This window comes from Trematomus bernacchii, unplaced genomic scaffold (genome assembly GCF_902827165.1).
Source record: "Trematomus bernacchii unplaced genomic scaffold, fTreBer1.1, whole genome shotgun sequence".
In the NCBI taxonomy this organism is placed as follows: domain Eukaryota; kingdom Metazoa; phylum Chordata; class Actinopteri; order Perciformes; family Nototheniidae; genus Trematomus; species Trematomus bernacchii.
In genome coordinates this window covers 1124415-1145201 of record NW_022987618.1, presented here as the reverse complement: position 1 = coordinate 1145201, position 20787 = coordinate 1124415, and positions in this window count along the sequence as shown.

Below are 20787 nucleotides of genomic sequence, written 5' to 3'. Positions count from 1 at the left end.
TGATACACACCTGAACATCAGCAGGAGAGGACTCTTTAAAGTAGAGACACTACATACTGATATACACCTGAACATCAGCAGGAGAGGACTCTTTAAAGTAGAGACACTACATGCTGATAAACACCTGAACATCAGCAGGAGAGAACTCTTTAAAGTAGAGACACTACATACTGATATATACCTGAACATCAGCAGGAGAGGACTCTTTAAAGTAGAGACACTACATACTGATATACACCTGAACATCAGCAGGAGAGGACTCTTTAAAGTAGAGACACTACATACTGATATACACCTCAACATCAGCAGGAGAGGACTCTTTAAAGTAGAGACACTACATACTGATATACACCTGAGCATCAGCAGGAGAGGACTCTTTAAAGTAGAGACACTACATACTGATACACACCTGAACATCAGCAGGAGAGGACTCTTTAAAGTAGAGACACTACATACTGATATACACCTGAACATCAGCAGGAGAGGACTCTTTAAAGTAGAGACACTACATGCTGATAAACACCTGAACATCAGCAGGAGAGAACTCTTTAAAGTAGAGACACTACATACTGATATATACCTGAACATCAGCAGGAGAGGACTCTTTAAAGTAGAGACACTACATACTGATATACACCTGAACATCAGCAGGAGAGGACTCTTTAAAGTAGAGACACTACATACTGATATACACCTCAACATCAGCAGGAGAGGACTCTTTAAAGTAGAGACACTACATACTGATATACACCTGAGCATCAGCAGGAGAGGACTCTTTAAAGTAGAGACACTACATACTGATACACACCTGAACATCAGCAGGAGAGGACTCTTTAAAGTAGAGACACTACATACTGATACACACCTGAGCATCAGCAGGAGAGGACTCTTTAAAGTAGAGACACTACATACTGATACACACCTGAACATCAGCAGAAGAGGACTCTTTAAAGTAGAGACACTACATACTGATACACACCTGAGCATCAGCAGGAGAGGACTCTTTAAAGTAGAGACACTACATACTGATATACACCTGAACATCATCAGGAGAGGACTCTTTAAAGTAGAGACACTACATACTGATATACGCCTGAACATCAGCAGGAGAGGACTCTTTAAAGTAGAGACACTACATACTGATATACACCTGAACATCAGCAGGAGAGGACTCTTTAAAGTAGAGACACTACATACTGATCTACACCTGAACATCAGCAGGAGAGGACTCTTTAAAGTAGAGACACTACATACTGATATACACCTGAACATCAGCAGGAGAGGACTCTTTAAAGTAGAGACACTACATACTGATATACACCTGAACATCAGCAGGAGAGGACTCTTTAAAGTAGAGAAACTACATACTGATACACACCTGAGCATCAGCAGGAGAGGACTCTTTAAAGTAGAGACACTACATACTGATATACACCTGAACATCAGCAGGAGAGGACTCTTTAAAGTAGAGACACTACATACTGATATACACCTGAACATCAGCAGGAGAGGACTCTTTAAAGTAGAGACACTACATACTGATATACACCTGAACATCAGCAGGAGAGGACTCTTTAAAGTAGAGACACTACATACTGATATACACCTGAACATCAGCAGGAGAGGACTCTTTATTCTCTCTTTTCCTCTTCTCCTCCAGGCGCTCTGGCCATCCTGATCCCAGAGCTGGACCTCGTCATCTCATTGGTCGGTTCGGTCAGCAGCAGTTTTCTGGCGCTGATCTTCCCGCCCATCCTGCAGATCATCACTTTCCACACGGAGGGTCTTTCGCCTCTTGTCACCATCAAAAACGCCGCCATTAGCCTCATCGGGCTCATCGGCTTCATCACGGGAACTTACATCGCCATCGAGAAGATCATAGAGCGAAACGGACTCAAAAGCACCGAGGCGTTTTCCTCCTTCATGGTGCAGTGATGACCCGAAAAAAGACATTTAGAAAACATATTAGGGCACATTTTTTATTTGATTTGATCCTTCCACTTGCTGCTGTTGGATATGGCGCACACTGCTTTTTTTTGCATTAATCTATCGTGTTTTTAAGAAGCTGTGAGGATTTGTATTTCATCATTTCATTGCTGTAACAAACTGCCACATTTCATTTGAAGTCCTGGAAAGTCGTGCAAACTTACAATAACGTAATAATAATGATAAATTCATTCCTTCAGGTAGCTTCGAGAGATTTTAGGTAGAGGTATTTAAGAGGTAGTCTATCATTTTGAATATATTAATGTTTAATCAAACTACCTCACACATTTGTTTATTTAAATCTGGACTATCAAAACGTTTTCCACATTAGTTGTTGACATTTAGTTTCCTGTAGATCTTTTAACCACCACATCATTTAGAAGAAAATCAACATGTTTTGTTGCACTTTGATTTATGTCTTATTCAGTAACGGCGCGCTTCTTTGACATTAGACACATCAGGAAAACTCTAAATCAAGTATCTGTATTTTTTGGGAATAATGGGGTTGAGTATCATTAAATTAAATAAGAACTAATTGGAAAAAATAAGAGCTTTTTGGGGAATTATTCAGAAGCGAGGTGTTGCAATAGTCCTTGAAAGAATGGAAGTTAATAACATTCACCAAAGAAAATAATAGGAGTCTTTTTTTTATAATTTAGAGATTTCACATTTCTCATAATTTTAAATATCCATATTTCTTAATTTTTCTGAAAAGACATCATTTGTACAAAAGGTCAGATTTCGGATTTTTTTGGAAAAAGTCAATAATTTGGACCAAAAGTTAGAACTTTAATAAAAAGCCAGAATTTCAGAAAGAAATCTGAAAAATTAACTTTTTCCCAGAAATGTACTTAAAGTGTTAAAGTCTTAAATGTGACTTTTTCAGAATAAATTGAAGCATTTGACTTTTTCAGAAAAATCTAGAAAATGTTACTTTTTCTAAAAATTCATAATTTGGACAAAAGTTACATTTAAGAACATTTTGAGAAAAAAGTAACTTTTTCTTAATTTCTTTAAAAAGTAATAATTTGGACAAAAAGTTAGAACTTGAAGAAAAATCCAGAATTTTTAATTTTCGACCCTAATCCTCATCCGTAGATATTAAAAAAAACCTTTTAAATGATTTCTCTTTTGTCCAACACATTAAAGTTACATTACAGCATTGTTTGTGTTTCTAGTCTCTATAAGGCACCAAAGATCACGTGATGCTGGAACCTGAGATCTGGATGAAGTCGAAAATACGATAAAAGGGAAAATATATTATTCATAGGATTTAATAAAAAGAAATATGGATAATTATAATCAGTGAGATCTCCCTGATACTCGACCCTAGCAGAATGAACCGTCACTAAACAAAGTAATAATGCAGTCAGACTTTAGGAACTGAGTCGTACCGTCTTTATGTCGGAGCTCTCCTGTGTTTCTGATTCTTTTGATCACATTTTTTGGGTGTTTTAATGTATTTACAAACATTTGTGACTGGCTTTGTTGTTGTTTGTTTTATTAAACAGCATGCATTTGTAAACACCTAACCTTGAAAATGTTATTTTCTTTGGGTTTTAATTGAACAGAGAGGCTCTGCATGTATTATAATGTAATGTATGTAATATAAAACACATTTTAATGACACGTGTTAGTTATTCTGGGTTTAACCGCAGACTCACTGCTTCTGTTCAGACGTCTCCAGTGTTATGTGGCAGTATACAAAAGGCTTGTTGATATAAAAGCCTTATTCATAAATAATTTAAACCTGCTGTTTGTGTATATATCCATTTGTTGCATATGTAAATGTCTGCACACTATTTTTTTATTTAATTTTAAATACCAATTGTTTTCTTTTATTCTGGAGTTGATTTGCTAAAATTGCCACTTGACACTTTAAGGGGGAGAAGCATTATGATGATGATGAAGAGGATGATGAAGATTATGTGCAGCTTCCCAAAGAAGACTAATTTAAACTTTCATTTAGTGCTAACTAACGATTTCTAGTAAATAAAGTCATTATTTTCCACCAAATTAATTGTTTAAACCCATTTTAGAATCATCAGTCAAGCTGTAACCTACATCTGTTTGATATTTTAATAAATTAATGACAACTTTATTTTCATTCCCTTTCATTTCTTTATTCCTATATATGAATAAATACATTTGAAAGCATCCGCATGTGTGTCTTTTTTTAGGTTGCTATGGAAACGATCTCTTCTGTTTTTAAAGGGACAGTTCAACCAAAACAACGATTTAGAAATCCTTTATTGCAAAAACTCATGCATTTGCAACGTTTATCCTCCACTCCCCATGAGGGTGAAACACACAGATGAGCTCTGAACAACGCTCACAAAGATTTTTCAAAAAAAGTCAGATTATTAAAAATAATAATATTAAAAGTCATTATTTTTGAGAAAAACTGAATTTTGAGGAAAAATATCTAATTTCTTATTTTTCTGAAAAATTCAGATTTTTTTTGAAAAAGTTGGAATTTTGAGAAATAAAATCTATTTCAGTTTTATTCTTAAAAAGTCATAATTTTGAGGAAAAGCATAATTTTGAGAAAAAAGTCAGATTTTTGAGAAATAATTTCCAACTGACACCTCAAGGGGGACCAGCTGATGATGATGATGTCTTTAAAGGGACAGTTCAACCAAACATTTTTATTTTTCCTCAGAGACTGAAGCAAGATCAGACCCATACTTTCCATTTCTACTTCATTCCTCCTCATATTTTTCATCGCAAGTTGTGATCAGCTCCGATTAAATTGTGATATAAATTCTGTAGCTATTCTCCAGGGAGCACGTTTTTTGAATGAAATACCTGTATCCCTCTCATCACAACAAGACTCTACAGTCTACACTGTGCAGGAAAAACAATTACATACATGAAAATAACCTTGATGCATGGGAATGAAACACACAAACTATCTTCCGTGGCTATACTGATATGTCACAGTAACGGTCAACCACAGAAAAGTAAGTCCAGCGGGGCACAAGTTGAATACATATAATACGGTAGTTCTATTATGCATTTAAGCCGATACGTTTAACCCATAAGAACCCGGACCCATTTCTACTTTTGGGGAAATTAAGGGGAACGTCATTTAGAGTAAATAGACCACCTAGAACACATTTCTGACAAGTAACCCCCCCTAGTGTCAAATATCTGGGCTTTAATGGTAAAGTAACTCTTATTACTTATATCGACCTCTCACCCACAACCTCACATACGAGTACTGAATGTGCATCAAAGTGATCATAGGTAGGCAGATATAGCAAAAGATGAACGTAAACGACAAACGAGGCGATCGACATGTTTATTTCCTGGTAAGTCAACAATGGGTCCTCAATGTACACGCCCCAATTCCTATGACGAAAATAATAGAATGTAGCCAGTTGTCATGTCTCAAGTTATACTGCAACACCGTCACTTGTGTCACAAAGCGCATTTGCGTACCGACGTACTTGTGAAGCTTTTCCAGAAGGCGGTTAGATCACCGGACGACAGAGTCGGTCTCCGTGTGCACAGACGGGGCTGCTGTTAACGTCGGTCTGTACAACGGAATCGTGCCAAAACTACGCCAACCGGGTGCGGAGGGAGACTCCCCCCCTTCACTGGAGAACTGCGCTAAAACAGCTGATCACAACGTTCACGCTCTGTGGTCACAAAGTACTCCACTAGCCCCCCCCCCCGTCGACTTTCCTGAAATACTCCATTTCAGGTGACTCTACGCAACCCTCCTCCACCCCTTTTCACCTCCTGTCCCTCTGAATTCAGGGTCAAGCTAAGCCCCTCCCCTTCAGACCGACCCAACTATCCATTCACCACCACCACGGTCTCGACCCCGGGGGGTTTCATCGGATCGGTTCTACCCTCCCGAATTATACTTCCTGCACAACGGGGCCTAATCGCCAAAATCACCATTACATTAATTTGTGTATCTCTGCAATAAATATGTATTATTACATCAACACCGTCTCGTGATTGAACAGAATTTATGGAGGTCGTTGTACGTCATTACGCCGAACACGTAAACACTCCTCTAAGTTAGTTTGCCCTGTTCTGCTTGAAAGCAAGTACCTGCCTCCTGAAAACTGTTCAAACAAACGCTTCAACTCGTACCATTTAGAATCTGTATGTTTGAATATGACATGTTACTTGAATATGGATCTTAAGTTGGCGTGATGTTGAAGTCGTGCTGCTGTACTCGGCTGTAGTTCGTTTATAGCATAACGTTAGCATTTAGCTTCTGGTGATTCGATTTATGATTAGAACATTATAAAAGTAGGGAAGACATGTGGAGATTATCCGGCTGAACAAAACGTGCATTTATCAAACAGGTTCCAGATCTTATTTTTTACAATATTCCAAAATCCTATGGAGAAATCCCGTTGCTTTTTGTCGAGGGAACCAGCAGCTTTCTTCAGGGTCGGCCTACAAAAACACGTCATCACTGCACCGCTCTATTTGGGGTCAGAGGAAAGGAGATGCATTTAACTGCAGAACGTCCATCTCTGTCCTTTGCTCTCCTGCTAGCTGGTTGACGGATGTAATGTCCTGCATGACACTGGAAAAGATCAGATATTCATTTCTATACTCAAACAGGACATTTCAGGAAGCCTGGGGACCTTTTTTAATTTATTCCACACTCTGTAAAAGGATCTGTTATTGATATAGCTTATCTGCAGCATGTGTATGTGTGTATGTAGCATGTATGTTTATGCATATGTATTACATGCATATATATTAGTTTAACCATATTTCTGGTTAATATCCGTGTGTATGAGGCTCACTAGCAGTGAATGTAGGGGATAACTTTAGTCGTTATTGTTTGTGTTTTTTCCTCTTTGTACATATAACCAGTGCAAACAATTGTGTCATTTGTATTTGCACACGTTTTGCTTTCTATTTCTGAAAGGACAATCCCTTGTTATGCGTTCTAGAAAAAACAAAACATTTTTGATCTGAAAGTTACATGAAATCAAAGTCAACTTTATTGTCAATCTCTCAGTTTGTGTGTACAGACAGAGAGATCGTTTCCCACAATCCCAAATACAAAAACATGAAATCAAATATCCTCTAAGATTATGAAATACACAGAAAACAAACTCCAAGATTTATGGATAATTCATGAGGAAAGCACTCGGATAGAAACATTTGAAATATTTGTAAAAGAACATTCTGAGTAATTCTTATAGTTTCATTTTTATATTCCACAAAGTATCTGCTTTGACTGCAGTCAGAGAAACGATGTTTACGTCGTCTTCTCTGTTTCTCGTGAGGTCTCCCTTTCTGCTGGTCGCTTGTTAGCAGACCCTTCACGCGGTAGCAGAGTGTTATACAAATATCACTCGTCACCGGCTTGAGCTTCAATATCAGGATACATGTATTTATTATCCTCTCAAGAATGGAAGTAGTCTTCACACACAGAGCTGCGTGGGACAAATAGTTCCCAGAGTAGAGTCCTTGATATGCTTATATACAAGAGAGGGAGTGACAGTCAACAAGATGGAGGAATACCGGTTCAAAACAGTATTCTGACATTAGTTCAGATTAGCTAAGGCCTGCGTAAGCAATACACATGACAGTCATATGTCTATCTCTCTAGGGGCTGTGTCATCATGCCAATCTGAGGAACATAGCTATCATAACTTCAACACAGTGTCTCATGAGCGTCATCCATGTAGTCAGACATCCGGCTACGTACACAGCTACGTAGGGCCTCTGTTATCATGTGCTACTCTGATACAGAAGGAACATTCAGTATTTTCCCAACACAGAGCGAACAGGTACAGGAGGCGTAGAGCGAGGGATCATTGTCCACTAGTTCATCGATCGCAGATGGCGTCGTGCTTAAGGACGGATAAAAAACTAAATGGGTCGCGAAATATACTTTGGCGGCCGTTAATATACCTGTATACAAGTAGAGTCTATGTGTGGGAAACCCTGCAGTCTGAAAGCATCCATTTTTAACTTTAAACATGATCTTTAATAATTGTGTAGTTTAACTTCACGAGGTCGACCGGTTGGACTCTGGTTCTGGACCAGCTTGCAGGCCTGGCTCCAGGAGTTCTTGGAGAGAAGGACCGCTTCCTGCCGCAGGACTCAGAGTTCCTGAACATGGAGAAACAGCTTCAGTTATTATGCTCCAAATATCTGGATCAAAGTCACAGAAAGAATGTGTCTGCAGCTCAGAGAGTCCTGCTGGGAACACAGAGATGTTGAGGAGCCCAAAGTGTGATGATAGAAATGTACAGTACGGGTCCCCAGCACATAGGAGCTGCCGGATGCTAACCTGCATATGTTGGGAGAGCTTTACAGATCAGGAGAGGAACTAAGTACATTTACTCAAGCACTGTCCTTAAGTACCATTTTGATGTACTGTGTACTTCTACTCCACTACAGTTCAGAGGTAAATGGTGTACTTCTACTTCACTAAATGTATTTAATACCTTTAGTTACTTTACAGATGTGGATGAATGATGTGAAATATAACCAAGTGTTAAATCAGACTTTAGTTCCACCTGGAGTAAATCCACAAGCTACCCTGCAGTATACAAAGTCATTCAAACTAGCTGCACCTTTACCAGCTTTGAGAACACTTTCATGATCAATCATTATAAAACATATCATATATATTATTCTGAAATGGACCAATCTGCACAATGACTACTTTTACTGTCTCTACTTTCACTATATTTTGATGATAATACTTTTCTACTTTCACTTGAGGAACATTTTGAATTAAAACTGCGGTCACAGACGTGCACGCAGTTGTGGGCGGGCCTTCGCCTCCGAGCGCCCGCAGGGGAGTGTCGCCGGTCGTCCCGGCGTCCGGCGGACGCGCGCGAGTCCGCCGAAATGAGCCGTTTGTCAAACGTTTGCGGCCCGGAGTCCCAGGTCCTCCGGCAGCGACCCGGAAACGGATGTGGGCGCGCCGCCTGGAAGGAAACGGAATTTCCGTAAAGGCTCGTCGAGGATCGATTATCGCCGAGGCTGTCTGGAGGAGCAGTAACCGTGACGCGTGGTGCAGTGGGTTGTGCAGACTTTCTGGCCTTTACCGTTTATTTACTCAAGAAACGCATCTCCTCCGGATATTAGGCCACGTATATTTTTAATTCAACTGCTTTAATTGTGAGCCGACATTTACAGCGACAACAGCTGCCGAGGCCAGTGCGGAAAGCAGAAGAGTGCGTATAATATATATCACTCAGTAATATAAGTAACAGGCCGACATGACACACTGTATTTGTATGCTTTAGTAGACATCTCCAAATAAACAGTTGATATTTTGCATGAAACCAAATAGTGTAAATGGTCAAAAATGGTATCTTCTCTGTTAGCTTACGACCGCCCCGATTGAGCTAGCAACTACTTCATTCCCAATTCAGCATGATGTTGGATATGGGCATAATTTGTCCTTGACTGGAATTTGTCCGATCATTTCCCTAAGAGCAGTGTGCAAAAATGTGCAGAAAATGCATGACAAACGGCCATCTTTCCAAATTGCCATTTTTCTGGGGGGCGGGGCTAATGAAACGGCTTTTGAAAAATGTGTGCCATGATAATAGCAATGTGTATACAGCGTGTCATGAATATGGGGAAAACTATATGCGATGAGTGACTAAGCCCTAACCCTAACCCTAACCCTAACCCTCGTCAAAAATGGCACATTCTCCGTTAGCTTACGTCCACCCCGATTGAGCTAGCAACTATTCATTCGCAATTTAGCATCACATTGGATATGGGCTCAACTGGTCCTGGAGTGGAATTTTTACGATAATTTCCCCAAGAGCAGTGTGCAAAAATGTGCAGAAAATGCATGAAAAACGGCCATCTTTCCAAATTGCCATTTTTCTGGGGGGCGGGGCTAATGAAACGGCTTTTGAAAAATGTGTGCCATGATAATAGCAATGTGTATACAGCGTGTCATGAATATGGGGAAAACTATATGCGATGAGTGACTAACCCCTAACCCTAACCCTAACCCTAACCCTAACCCTCGTCAAAAATGGTACATTCTCTGTTCGTTTACGACCGCCCCGATTGAGTTAGCAACTTTTTTATTCCCAATTTAGCATGGCTTTGGATATGGGCTCAACTGGTCCTGGAGTGGAATTTTTACGATAATTTTCCCAAGAGCAGTGTGCATAAATGTGCAGAAAATGCATGAAAAACGGCCATCTTTCCAAATGGCCATTTTTCTGGGGGGCGGGGCTAATGAAAAGCAATTTGAAATATGTGTGCAATCATAAGAGCAATGTGTATACAGCGGGTGGTGAATATCGGGAAAACTATATGCGAGTAGTTTGGAGTAACCCCTAACCCTAACCCTAACCCTAATCCTCGTCCAAAATGGTACATTCTCTGTTAGCTAACGTCCGCCCCGATTCAACTAGCAACTATTTTATTCGCCATTTAGCATGATGTTGGATATGGGCTGAACGTGTCCTGGACTGGAATTTTCCCGATCATTTCCCTAGGAGGTGTGAGCAAAAATGTGGTTAAAATGCATGAATAACGGCCACTTCTCAAAATGGGCGACTTTCTGGGGGGCGGGGCTAATGGAAGCCATTTGGAAATATGTCCGCAATTCCATGAGGAACGTCTGTGCCAACACTCGCGTAGTTGGGAGAAACTATATGTGAATACCGCACAATAGGGGGCGCTACTGAGCTGATTTCACCAAACGCACGATTTTATTGTACATTCTGGAAAAGGTGGTGGGCGGTGACGGGTGTCCCAAGTTTCACGTCCGAAGCTCATTTTAGCGAATTTGTGCGATTGAAATCGTCGAACATGGCACATTCTCCGTTAGCTTACGAGCACCCCGTTTGAGCGGTCGACTATTCATACGCAATTTAGCATCACATTGGATATGGGCTGAACTTGTGCTGGAATTGAATTTTTCCGATCATTTCCCTAGGAGGAGTTCCCAAAAACGCGCTTAAAACGCACATTTTCCAAAATGGCCGAGTTTTTGGGGGGAGGGGCTAATGGAAGCCATTTTGAAATATATCCGCAATTCCATGAGGAACGTCTGTGCCAACATTCGGGTAGTTGGGAGAAACTATATGTGAATACCGCACAATAGGGGGCGCTACTGAGCTGATTTCACAAAACGCACGATTTTATTGTACATTCAGGAAAAGGTCGTGGGCGGTGACGGGTGTCCCAAGTTTCACGTCCGAAGCTCATTTTAGGGAATTTGTGCCATTGAAATCGTCGAAAATGGCACATTCTCCGTTAGCTTACGAGCACCCCGTGTGAGCGGTCGACAATGCGCTTCTGAATTTAGCATCACATTGGATATGGGCTGAACTTGTGCTGGATTGGAATTTTTCCGGTCATTTCCCAACGACAATAGTTTGCAAAAGCGCCTAAAACGCACATTTTCCAAAATGGCCGACTTTATGGGGGGAGGGGCTAATGGAAGCCATTTTGAAATATGTTGGCAATTCCATGAGGCATGTCTGTGCCAAGACTCGGGTCGCTCAAAGAAACTATATGTCACTACCGCACAATAGGGGGCGCTACTGAGCCGTATTTGCAAAAACGCACGATGTTTTTGGACAGTCTGGAGGAGGCCGTGGGCTGTGACGTGTGTTCCGAGTTTAAAGGCCGTAACTGTATTTCCCCGCCACTTATGGGTCGGTAATGGTTTTTAACCCTTCGATTTCGACATAAAGCTGAATAGGTCACGCCCACTTCCGTCATTGGTTGCGCCCCTTTAAATCTCAGTTGATACTCATCCTGCCAGTATGTGTATGACAAAATATATTTATTTCGTCTATCGGATCTTCAGGTATAAATTTGTTGTGCTTTTGGCGCCCCCTATTGTCCAAAATGAACATGCTTTTTTGTGCCTTTTCCCCAAGACAGACTGAACCTTTCCACCGAAATCTGTGATATTTGGATACATTGCGGATGAATTAGGAGCATTTATGTCTAAGCCACACCTTTTTGCTAATACGTTGCGATCGATGTCGGGCACATTTTTCCACACGTCGTGCTCATGTTCTACGGTAGTGTGTCTGACCCTCCACTGATGCTGTACACTAAGTTTGGTGTTGAAAAGCAAAAAATTGAAATTGTAGTTAATATTTCACTGTTTTTCACATTATGCTAATTTAAAAAAAAATAAAGTAGGCGGAGCTTAGGGATATGAGAGGATAATATGTAGGGCTGCTCCACCCGGATAAGTGTGCAAAATTTCAGGTCCATCCGAGTTACGCGGTGAATGTATGTACATTTTTCTAAAACTGAATTTTCATAGGTGGCGCTAGAGAGCATGTCGGAAATTTGGCAACCATCGAATCCAGAATGTTAACATTTTCACCCGTCCTGCTGGCGTTGCCAAATGTCGCTACGTGAACAGTGTGGGAACCCCCTCAAAAACAGGTCCAAAGCGCAGATCAAGGAAAATTAAAACTGCGGTCACAGACGTGCACGCAGTTGTGGGCGGGCCTTCGCCTCCGAGCGCCCGCAGGGGAGTGTCGCCGGTCGTCCCGGCGTCCGGCGGCAGCGCGCGAGTCCGCCGAAATGAGCCGTTTGTCAAACGTTTGCGGCCCGGAGTCCCAGGTCCTCCGGCAGCGACCCGGAAACGGATGTGGGCGCGCCGCCTGGAAGGAAACGGAATTTCCGTAAAGGCTCGTCGAGGATCGATTATCGCCGAGGCTGTCTGGAGGAGCAGTAACCGTGACGCGTGGTGCAGTGGGTTGTGCAGACTTTCTGGCCTTTACCGTTTATTTACTCAAGAAACGCACCTCCTCCGGATATTAGGCCATGTATATTTTTAATACAACTGCTTTAATTGTGAGCCGACATTTACAGCGACAACAGCTGCCGAGGCCAGTGCGGAAAGCAGAAGAGTGCGTATAATATATATCACTCAGTAATATAAGTAACAGGCCGACATGACACACTGTATTTGTATGCTTTAGTAGACATCTCCAAATAAACAGTTGATATTTTGCATGAAACCAAATAGTGTAAATGGTCAAAAATGGTATCTTCTCTGTTAGCTTACGACCGCCCCGATTGAGCTAGCAACTACTTCATTCCCAATTCAGCATGATGTTGGATATGGGCATAATTTGTCCTTGACTGGAATTTGTCCGATCATTTCCCTAAGAGCAGTGTGCAAAAATGTGCAGAAAATGCATGAAAAACGGCCATCTTTCCAAATTGCCATTTTTCTGGGGGGCGGGGCTAATGAAACGGCTTTTGAAAAATGTGTGCCATGATCATAGCAATGTGTATACAGCGTGTCATGAATATGGGGAAAACTATATGCGATGAGTGACTAAGCCCTAACCCTAACCCTAACCCTAACCCTCGTCAAAAATGGCACATTCTCCGTTAGCTTACGTCCACCCCGATTGAGCTAGCAACTATTCATTCGCAATTTAGCATCACATTGGATATGGGCTCAACTGGTCCTGGAGTGGAATTTTTACGATCATTTCCCCAAGAGCAGTGTGCAAAAATGTGCAGAAAATGCATGAAAAACGGCCATCTTTCCAAATTGCCATTTTTCTGGGGGGCGGGGCTAATGAAACGGCTTTTGAAAAATGTGTGCCATGATAATAGCAATGTGTATACAGCGTGTCATGAATATGGGGAAAACTATATGCGATGAGTGACTAACCCCTAACCCTAACCCTAACCCTAACCCTAACCCTCGTCAAAAATGGTACATTCTCTGTTCGTTTACGACCGCCCCGATTGAGTTAGCAACTTTTTTATTCCCAATTTAGCATGGCTTTGGATATGGGCTCAACTGGTCCTGGAGTGGAATTTTTACGATAATTTTCCCAAGAGCAGTGTGCATAAATGTGCAGAAAATGCATGAAAAACGGCCATCTTTCCAAATGGCCATTTTTCTGGGGGGCGGGGCTAATGAAAAGCAATTTGAAATATGTGTGCAATCATAAGAGCAATGTGTATACAGCGTGTGGTGAATATTGGGAAAACTATATGCGAGTAGTTTGGAGTAACCCCTAACCCTAACCCTAACCCTAACCCTAATCCTCGTCCAAAATGGTACATTCTCTGTTAGCTAACGTCCGCCCCGATTGAGCTAGCAACTATTTTATTCGCCATTTAGCATGATGTTGGATATGGGCTGAACGTGTCCTGGACTGGAATTTTCCCGATCATTTCCCTAGGAGGTGTGAGCAAAAATGTGGTTAAAATGCATGAATAACGGCCATCTTTCCAAATTGCCATTTTTCTGGGGGGCGGGGCTAATGAAACGGCTTTTGAAAAATGTGTGCCATGATAATAGCAATGTGTATACAGCGTGTCATGAATATGGGGAAAACTATATGCGATGAGTGACTAACCCCTAACCCTAACCCTAACCCTAACCCTAAATCTAACCCTCGTCAAAAATGGCACATTCTCCGTTAGCTTACGTCCACCCCGATTGAGCTAGCAACTATTCATTCGCAATTTAGCATCACATTGGATTTGGGCTCAACTGGTCCTGGAGTGGAATTTTTACGATCATTTCCCCAAGAGCAGTGTGCAAAAATGTGCAGAAAATGCATGAAAAACGGCCATCTTTCCAAATTGCCATTTTTCTGGGGGGCGGGGCTAATGAAACGGCTTTTGAAAAATGTGTGCCATGATAATAGCAATGTGTATACAGCGTATCATGAATATGGGGAAAACTATATGCGATGAGTGACTAACCCCTAACCCTAACCCTAACCCTAACCCTAACCCTAACCCTCGTCAAAAATGGTACATTCTCTGTTCGTTTACGACCGCCCCGATTGAGTTAGCAACTTTTTATTCCCAATTTAGCATGGCTGTGGATATGGGCTCAACTGGTCCTGGAGTGGAATTTTTACGATAATTTCCCCAAGAGCAGTGTGCATAAATGTGCAGAAAATGCATGAAAAACGGCCATCTTTCCAAATTGCCATTTTTCTGGGGCTAATGAAAAGCAATTTGAAATATGTGTGCAATCATAAGAGCAATGTGTATACAGCGGGTGGTGAATATCGGGAAAACTATATGCGAGTAGTTTGGAGTAACCCCTAACCCTAACCCTAATCCTCGTCCAAAATGGTACATTCTCTGTTAGTTAACGTCCGCCCCGATTGAGCTAGCAACTATTTTATTCGCCATTTAGCATGATGTTGGATATGGGCTGAACGTGTCCTGGACTGGAATTTTCCCGATCATTTCCCTAGGAGGTGTGAGCAAAAATGTGGTTAAAATGCATGAATAACGGCCACTTCTCAAAATGGCCGACTTTCTGGGGGGCGGGGCTAATGGAAGCCATTTGGAAATATGTCCGCAATTCCATGAGGAACGTCTGTGCCAACATTCGGGTAGTTGGGAGAAACTATATGTGACTACCGCACAATAGGGGGCGCTACTGAGCTGATTTCACAAAACGCACGATTTTATTGTACATTCTGGAAAAGGTCCTGGGCTGTGACGTCTGTCCCAAGTTTCACGTCCGAAGGTCATTTTAGCGAATTTCTGCTATTTAAATCGTCGAACATGCCACATTCTCCGTTAGCTTACGAGCACCCCGTGTGAGCGGTCGACAATGCGTTTCTTAATTTAGCATCACATTGGATATGGGCTGAACTTGTGCTGGATTGGAATTTTTCCGGTCATTTCCCAACGACCGTAGTTTGCAAAAACGCGCCTAAAACGCACATTTTCCAAAATGGCCGACTTTATGGGGGGAGGGGCTAAGGGAAGCCATTTTGAAATATGTCGGCAATTCCATGAGGCATGTCTGTGCCAAGACTCGGGTCGCTCAAAGAAAGTATATGTGACTACCGCACAATAGGGGGAGCTACTGAGCCGTATTAGCCAAAACGCACGATGTTTTTGGACAGTCTGGAGGAGGCCGTGGGCTGTGACGTGTGTTCCGAGTTTAAAGGCCGTAACTGTATTTTCCCGCTACTTATCGGTCGGTAATGGTTTTTAACCCTTCGATTTCGACATAAAGCTGAATAGGTCACGCCCACTTCCGTCATTGGTTGCGCCCCTTTAAATCTCAGTTGATACTCATCCTGCCAGTATGTGTATGACAAAATATATTTATTTCGTCTATCGGATCTTCAGGTATAAATTTGTTGTGCTTTTGGCGCCCCCTATTGTCCAAAATGAACATGCTTTTTTGTGCCTATTCCCCAAGACAGACTGAACCTTTCCACCGAAATCTGTGATATTTGGATACATTGCGGATGAATTAGGAGCATTTATGTCTAAGCCACACCTTTTTGCTAATACGTTGCGATTGATGTCGGGCACATTTTTCCACACGTCGTGCTCATGTTCTACGGTAGTGTGTGTGACCCTCCACTGATGCTGTACACTAAGTTTGGTGTTGAAAAGCAAAAAATTGAAATTGTAGTTAATATTTCACTGTTTTTCACATTATGCTAATTTAAAAAAAATCAAAGTAGGCGGAGCTTAGGGATATGGGAGGATAATATGTAGGGCTGCTCCGCCCGGATAAGTGTGCAAAATTTCAGGTCCATCCGAGTTACGCGGCGACTATGTACATTTTTCTAAAACTGAATTTTCACAGGTGGCGCTAGAGAGCATGTCGGAAATTTTGCAACCATCGAATCCAGAATGTAAAAATTTTCACCCGTCCTGGCGGCGTTGCCAAATGTCGGTATGTGAATAGTGTGGGAACCCCCTCAAAAACAGCTTTAAACTGCAGAACAATAAAAAAAAGAATAATAACACCAAGGAAAACAATAGGTCTTCGCACACTTCGTGCTCAGGCCCTAATTAAAACTGCGGTCACAGACGTGCACGCAGTTGTGGGCGGGCCTTCGCCTCCGAGCGCCCGCAGGGGAGTGTCGCCGGTCGTCCCGGCGTCCGGCGGTAGCGCGCGAGTCCGCCGAAATGAGCCGTTTGTCAAACGTTTGCGGCCCGGAGTCCCAGGTCCTCCGGCAGCGACCCGGAAACGGATGTGGGCGCGCCGCCTCGAAGGAAACGGAATTTCCGTAAAGGTTCGTCGAGGATCGATTATTGCCGAGGCTGTCTGGAGGAGCAGTAACCGTGACGCGTGGTGCAGTGGGTTGTGCAGACTTTCTGGCCTTTACCGTTTGTTTACTCAAGAAACGCATCTCCTCTGGATATTAGGCCATGTCTATTTTTAATACAACTGCTTTAATTGTGAGCCGACATTTACAGCGACAACAGCTGCCGAGGCCAGTGCGGAAAACAGAAGAGTGCGTATAATATATATCACTCAGTAATATAAGTAACAGGCCGACATGACACACTGTATTTGTATGCTTTAGTAGACATCTCCAAATAAACAGTTGATATTTTGCATGAAACCAAATAGTGTAAATGGTCAAAAATGGTATCTTCTCTGTTAGCTTACGACCGCCCCGATTCAGCTAGCAACTACTTCATTCCCAATTCAGCATGATGTTGGATATGGGCATAATTTGTCCTTGACTGGAATTTGTCCGATCATTTCCCTAAGAGCAGTGTGCAAAATTGTGCGCAAAATGCATGACAAACGGCCATCTTTCCAAATTGCCATTTTTCTGGGGGGCGGGGCTAATGAAACGGCTTTTGAAAAATGTGTGCCATGATAATAGCAATGTGTATACAGCGTGTCATGAATATGGGGAAAACTATATGCGATGAGTGACTAACCCCTAACCCTAACCCTAACCCTAACCCTAACCCTAAATCTAACCCTCGTCAAAAATGGCACATTCTCCGTTAGCTTACGTCCACCCCGATTGAGCTAGCAACTATTCATTCGCAATTTAGCATCACATTGGATTTGGGCTCAACTGGTCCTGGAGTGGAATTTTTACGATCATTTCCCCAAGAGCAGTGTGCATAAATGTGCAGAAAATGCATGAAAAACGGCCATCTTTCCAAATGGCCATTTTTCTGGGGGGCGGGGCTAATGAAAAGCAATTTGCAATATGTGTGCAATCATAAGAGCAATGTGTATACAGCGTGTGGTGAATATTGGGAAAACTATATGCGAGTAGTTTGGAGTAACCCCTAACCCTAACCCTAACCCTAACCCTAATCCTCGTCCAAAATGGTACATTCTCTGTTAGCTAACGTCCGCCCCGATTGAGCTAGCAACTATTTTATTCGCCATTTAGCATGATGTTGGATATGGGCTGAACGTGTCCTGGAGTGGAATTTTCCCGATCATTTCCCTAGGAGGTGTGAGCAAAAATGTGGTTAAAATGCATGAATAACGGCCACTTCTCAAAATGGGCAACTTTCTGGGGGGCGGGGCTAATGGAAGCCATTTGGAAATATGTCCGCAATTCCATGAGGAACGTCTGTGCCAACATTGGCGTAGTTGGGAGAAACTATATGTGAATACCGCACAATAGGGGGCGCTACTGAGCTGATTTCACCAAACGCACGATTTTATTGTACATTCTGGAAAAGGTGGTGGGCGGTGACGGGTGTCCCAAGTTTCACGTCCGAAGCTCATTTTAGCGAATTTGTGCCATTGAAATCGTCGAACATGGCACATTCTCCTTTAGCTTACGAGCACCCCGTTTGAGCGGTCGACTATTCATACGCAATTTAGCATCACATTGGATATGGGCTGAACTTGTGCTGGAATTGAATTTTTCCGATCATTTCCCTAGGAGGAGTTCCCAAAAACGCGCTTAAAACGCACATTTTCCAAAATGGCCGAGTTTTTGGGGGGAGGGGCTAATGGAAGCCATTTTGAAATATATCCGCAATTCCATGAGGAACGTCTGTGCCAACATTCGGGTAGTTGGGAGAAACTATATGTGAATACCGCACAATAGGGGGCGCTACTGAGCTGATTTCACAAAACGCACGATTTTATTGTACAGTCTGGAAAAGGTCGTGGGCGGTGATGTGTGTCCCAAGTTTCACGTCCGAAGCTCATTTTAGGGAATTTGTGCCATTGAAATCGTCGAAAATGGCACATTCTCCGTTAGCTTACGAGCACCCCGTTTGAGCGGTCGACTATTCATACGCAATTTAGCATCACATTGGATATGGGCTGAACTTGTGCTGGAATTGAATTTTTCCGATCATTTCCCTAGGAGGAGTTCGCAAAAACGCGCTTAAAACGCACATTTTCCAAAATGGCCGACTTTTTGGGGGGAGGGGCTAATGGAAGCCATTTTGAAATATGTCGACAATTCCATGAGGCATGTCTGCGCCAAGACTCGGGTCGCTGGGAGAAACTATATGTGACTACCGCACAATAGGGGGCGCTACTGAGCTGATTTTGCAAAACGCACGATTTTATTGTACATTCTGGAAAAGGTCCTGGGCTGTGACGTCTGTCCCAAGTTTCACGTCCGAAGGTCATTTTAGCGAATTTGTGCTATTTAAATCGTCGAACATGCCACATTCTCCGTTAGCTTACGAGCACCCCGTGTGAGCGGTCGACAATGCGCTTCTGAATTTAGCATCACATTGGATATGGGCTGAACTTGTGCTGGATTGGAATTTTTCCGGTCATTTCCGAACGACAATAGTTTGCAAAAGCGCCTAAAACGCACAATTTCCAAAATGGCCGACTTTATGGGGGGAGGGGCTAATGGAAGCCATTTTGAAATATGTCGGCAATTCCATGAGGCATGTCTGTGCCAAGACTCGGGTCGCTCAAAGAAACTATATGTCACTACCGCACAATAGGGGGCGCTACTGAGCCGTATTTGCAAAAACGCACGATGTTTTTGGACAGTCTGGAGGAGGCCGTGGGCCGTGACGTGTGTTCCGAGTTTAAAGGCCGTAACTGTATTTTCCCGCTACTTATGGGTCGGTAATGGTTTTTAACCCTTCGATTTCGACATAAAGCTGAATAGGTCCCGCCCACTTCCGTCATTGGTTGCGCCCCTTTAAATCTCAGTTGATACTCATCCTGCCAGTATGTGTATGACAAAATATATTTATTTCGTCTATCGGATCTTCAGGTATAAATTTGTTGTGCTTTTGGCGCCCCCTATTGTCCAAAATGAACATGCTTTTTTGTGCCTATTCCCCAAGACAGACAGAACCTTTCCACCGAAATCTGTGATATTTGGATACATTGCGGATGAATTAGGAGCATTTATGTCTAAGCCACACCTTTTTGCTAATACGTTGCGATTGATGTCGGGCACATTTTTCAACACGTCGTGCTCATGTTCTACGGTAGTGTGTGTGACCCTCCACTGATGCTGTACACTAAGTTTGGTGTTGAAAAGCAAAAAATTGAAATTTAAGTTAATATTTCACTGTTTTTCACATTATGCTAATTTAAAAAAAATCAAAGTAGGCGGAGCTTAGGGATATGAGAGGATAATATGTAGGGCTGCTCCGCCCGGATAAGTGTGCAAAATTTCAGGTCCATCCGAGTTACGCGGCGACTATGTAAATTTTTCTAAAACTGAATTTTCACAGGTGGCGCTAGAGAGCATGTCGGAAATTTTGCAACCATCGAATCCAGAATGTAGAAATTTTCACCCGTCCTGGCGGCGTTGCCAAATGTCGCTACGTGAATAGTGTGGGAACCCCCTCAAAAACAGCTTTAAACTGCAGAGCTATGAAAAAAAGAATAATAATACCAAGGATTTCAATAGGTCTTCGCACACTTCGTGCTCAGGCCCTAATAATAACAAGGATTTCAATAGGTCTTCGCACACTTCGTGCTCAGGCCCTAATAAGAATTCTACCAATAACAATAGGTCTTCGCACACTTCGTGCTCAGGCCCTAATGAAGGACTTTATTTCTCCAGAAAAACCAATAACTACATTTATTCCGTGGTGAAACCTCAATAAATAAACTTCACACGGTATGAC